At 45.7% G+C, this 4,648-nt stretch overlaps 1 long non-coding RNA gene across 1 annotated transcript; it reads right to left on the bottom strand.

Annotated features, from left to right (window-relative positions):
- Positions 1-1,202: 1,202 nt before the first annotated feature.
- LOC120371449 lies at positions 1,203-3,807 on the bottom strand. Its single transcript, XR_005584362.1, has 3 exons — positions 3,640-3,807; positions 2,491-2,540; positions 1,203-1,566 (listed from the first exon to the last, which is right to left on the bottom strand). It is a non-coding gene; the product is annotated as an uncharacterized LOC120371449 (long non-coding RNA).
- Positions 3,808-4,648: the final 841 nt, after the last annotated feature.

Below are 4,648 nucleotides of genomic sequence, written 5' to 3'. Positions count from 1 at the left end.
CCACCTCCTCCCCCTTTACTTTGCACGCTGCATCCTAGCTCCTCCCGCCCCATTCCCCTCCCTTCTAAACGCTGGAAGCCAGCTGATTGCCACGTTTGAGAGACAGGGGAGGGAGGGGGGACCTGCGTGCCGAGTCCTCGCTCCTCCCTCCTGCCTCCAAAACACTGATTGCCACTGGCAGGAGGCAGGGGAGGGAGGGGGAAGGCGTGCCGAAACCTCACTCGTCCCCCCTCCCTCCTGCCCAGGGCAATCAGCTGGCTTGTGGCGTTTAGGCGGCAGTAGGGAGGGGGGCAAGGACTTGGCGCAGACTCCCACTCTCTCTCCCCCTCCTGCTGCCCAGGGCAATCAGCTGGCTTGCGGCGTTCAGGAGGCAGGGGAGGGAGAGGGAGCCTATATGCCAAGTCCTCGCTTCTCCCCCCTCCCTCCTGCCTCCAAAACACCACAAACCAGCTGATTGCCATGGGCAGGAGGCAGCAGGAGGAGGGGGAAGGCGCTGATCCGTGGGGTCTGCCAGCGGGTGGGAGGCGCTGGGGGGATGTAGGGAGGCTGCCAGCTGGGGAGAAAGCAGGCAGCCAAACAACATAAGAGTGGAGCATTGCACAGCTTTAAATGAGTATGTTCCCTAATTGATTAGCAACATAACAATGAAATAATGTTAAGCGGGGACGACTTTGTGAGGAGTTACTGTATTTTGGACTATCTGCTCTCCCTGAAATGGTCCAGCCTCTCTGTCAGTTTTATTAGAGTGGCGACCATTTCCACAAATCACCCACCAGTAAACTTTGTAAACTCCCCCCTCCCGCCCCCCAATAAAGGGGCATCCTGCTTCCTGGGACCTCAGTCTGGTTTTAACTGGCATGATGGGACCTCCATATGAACCTGTGACAATGTGCTCTCCACATCTATCCAAGAAGGTGATATTCTTGGTAGCCATAACTTAGCTGGAAGAGTCAGTGAAATAAAGGCCCTTAAGACAGGCCCTCCATATACTGTCTTCCATAAGGACAAGGTCACCCTTAGGCCTAATCCCAAATTTTTGCCTAGGTGATCTCAGACTTTCACCTTAATCAATTCATACATCTCCTGGTTTTCTTTCCAAAACCCACTCTATCACAGCTGAAATGAAATTACACACTTTGGACACAGTGATAGCTTATCTTTTTTTATTTGGATAGAACCAAGCTATTGAGAACTTCCCTTCGGCTGTGTGGCTTTTACAGAAAGAGGACAGTACAGTCCTCTTCACTCAGATTATCCAAGTGGGTCTGAGACTGCATCAGGACTTGCTATTAGGTGGTGAACAAGACTCCTCCAGCTCATATCAGGGCACGTTGCACTAGGATGCGTGCAGTCTCTGCAGCTTCCCTCACTAACGTTCCAGTCTGAGATATGTAGAACAGCTACCTGGAGTTTGATATACTTGTTCATCCTCTACTACTCCCTGGTCCAGTCTTTCAGATCAGATGGCCAACTATGGTAGAATTGTCCTGCAATCACTAGTCAGGTAGGACTCCTTTCTGTCCTCCTGGCCAGAGAACTGCTTGATACTCACCAAGAATGGACTTTCTGTGAACAGTAATTTGAAGAAAAAACAGACTGGTTACTGATGCTACAGTTAATGTGGTTATTCAAGATGTGTTGTCCATGCCATAATTGGGGAGCCCTACTATCTGGGGTTCTTGATGGCAAAGGAACTGAGGGACAGTTGCGGCTGCCTCACTCCTTATGCCCTTGGCTGTGGTGGCCAGAAGGCCTGGCCCCAACAGATACTATTTTTCAGAAATAATTTGGTGTCGTGCACGTGGGGGCTCATGTACACCAAAAGTGGAATCTGTGTGGAAAACTCATCTGGAAGAACACAGTTTACCCAGTTTCCAGTACTAGCGGCCTGACCTGGCATGATTGTCAGTGATTTTCAGCTCTCACTGAAGCATTGGAAGTTGTGGATGCTGAGCACCTCACAAGTGCTGTTCAGTATTTTGTAGGGTCAGATTGATAATTGTTAGATGGCAAGAAATAGACAACCTTGTTCTTACCTCCTTACTACTCTATTTGAGCTTTTGTTTTTAAGCATTATAAAGTTCAGAGTTGTGTGTAAGGTGTGTGTGTATATACTATATATAACTGAATAGTAAACATCAGGTGCAGCTCTGAAGCAGTCCCTTGTTTCTGTTTCATACTCATTTAAAGGAAACATTAGGAACTCTATGTACTTAGGATTGGGTCTTACCCGTTGAAGCATGATAACAGAAAGTCAAATTCCATATTTTAGACCGTGTATATACTATGGAGTGATGCAAATGTGATAAATAATTGAATGTGATGCAGTAAGCTGTCTGAAATAAAAGTACTTTGTGCTCTCCAACTGCCCAACTTTGTTCTGTGACTCATGAGCATGTAAATGCCATTTCTATTTTTCTGGTTGTAGGGGACCCCCTGCAGTGATAACTCGTCTTGTATTTACTGTACCCAACAAGGTCTTTCACAAACCTGCTGTGGCTGTTGATCCTGCCTCAGCTGCTGCTATTCCACTGCAAACTCTTAATTGAAAATATGATAGAAGAAAATATATTTGTTAGCCAACACTTTTTTAATATGAAAAAGCAATACCAAATTCCCTACAGCTGTTTTGTCAAATGTTCTTGTGGGAAGGAACCAATTTAAACAACTTAAAACTTCTGAAGCCCTTGTCTGCAATAGGATTTTTAGCTACTGGGGTAGCTGTATCTGTGCAAGCTGAGCTATTTACAGGCAGTTGTACCCTGGCTTCAAAATGGAGTAAGCCACACAATATGAATTATGCTGCGCTTGTGTATATTGTCTATGCTAGGGGTTTACCGGTGAAGCTACACTGATGTCTCAAAATTCAGTACAAATACTCCCACTACTACTCTCTAAAATGCTCCTTTACTCTCCCTGAAAAAATCACAGCTTCACTTTAGACTTTTCTCCAGTTTATAAAAGTTCTAAACAGCAGTGTTTCTAGGTTTAGATCAGAATTCTCTATCTCCATACAAGAGATAGCAACCATATTGGTTGTAGTCAAATTCCATGGAATACTAGAGTCATGAACATTAATTAACCACAGCCATGGACACACTGACACCAAAGTATGCATTCTCTCTCCACCATCTCTACAAGACCTTCATGGTTCCCTAATGACTTGTGTTGTGGGACTAAAGTAGGAAGAAAGAAAAATTGAGTAATGTTGTGAGGAAAATTTAAGCAGATGTAGACAGCCCACTACAAGGAATTAAGGGTTTTTTTTCCTGTTCTGGCTCTGGAAAAAATAAATCTGACTTTACCACCACCATAGCAGCTGCTAAATTGAACTCCACTGTACTATTGTGGCTTTTGAATTGCCTTAACGTAGAATGTCACCACTCAACTTCAGAATGAAGAAAAGAATGTTTATTGCTTTGAGAAAATAGCTTGCATCCATGATGACCTCTTGGGATACCAAGAACTGAACAGCGGTCATAAGAAGCCTGGTACCGTGATACTTTCCCTCTCTGCATATGGCCCCTTCACACACACAGAGGGCCTCAAACCACTGAAGGAAAACTTAACCAACATTTGCAACTCAGACTCATGTCCTTTCTGGCTGGTGAAAGAGTGAAGAGCACCTGTGCTATGTACCGTCTGAGATTGTCAGCAACTCTTTATGGAAGTTTTCTCGTCTCCCAATCAAACCAGTTCTTCAGTAACCACCGCTCAATACAACCTAGCTACTGTTACTATCTAACCTCTCACTCTTAGGTGAGCTACTTGAGACACTTGCCAAGAGTTGTGTCCAGTTCTACTCGGATACTGTCAACATCCTGGGTTTCTGTAACCAGGCTTCATGTCAAAATACAGAACAATGATCATACTGATGTCACTCCTAGGCTAGGCAGCAGGCTTAGGGCCAGGTAAGCAGCGGGGGGTAGGCACTTAGTGGCTATCCTGCCTTCTGAGTCTTCCTTCCCTTCCCTTCCCCTGAGGCATGCTAAGTTAAAGCAGACAAAGGTCCCTCCAGGCCCTTGAGCAGGGCTCCCATCTAAATCACAGGGAATTTGTCAAGGGAGAAGCCCCTTTATGGAAGAAGTGCTTCTCAGGCAAGTTTTGCTGAAAGTTTCCTTCCTCTCCTGGCTTCCTTTCACTATGTGCTAGGACCTGTCATCAACAGGAGACAAGGACAGGGAGTAGTCCTTTTCCCTGTGGAAGGTTTTATATCTAAGGCAGTACAGATGTGGAGGCAAGAGAGCGCACTTAGAGGGAGCCAGGATGAGGGGTGGCTAAGAGTCGGATGCCTGGAACTAAGGACAGAGAGACAGCAGGAGGCAGTGTCAGAGAACAGGAGCAGTAGATCAGAGCAGAGGGCTGCTTCATTCTCTGTTAAAAACAAATGTGATAGAGGAGAAGCCCAGTGATATGTTTTGAATATGGTATAGCTTGAAGCCCAGTGGGAAATTTTAAGTTTATCACTTTTGAGATTGCTGTTAGATATGCCCTGTAAAATGTGTTAGAATAATAGGGAACACTCCAGGAAAAAGTGATTTATAAATCTTGAACTTTGAAATGGAGACGCTCCACCTGTGGTATCCAAGCTCAGTTGAAAGGCCCCCTTGCTGCCTTCAAGGGTATAAACTGTGGCCCTCAAACAACT

This window comes from Mauremys reevesii, linkage group 9, assembly GCF_016161935.1.
Source record: "Mauremys reevesii isolate NIE-2019 linkage group 9, ASM1616193v1, whole genome shotgun sequence".
Classification (NCBI taxonomy): domain Eukaryota; kingdom Metazoa; phylum Chordata; order Testudines; family Geoemydidae; genus Mauremys; species Mauremys reevesii.
This window is presented reverse-complemented; position numbering and strand designations above follow the sequence as displayed.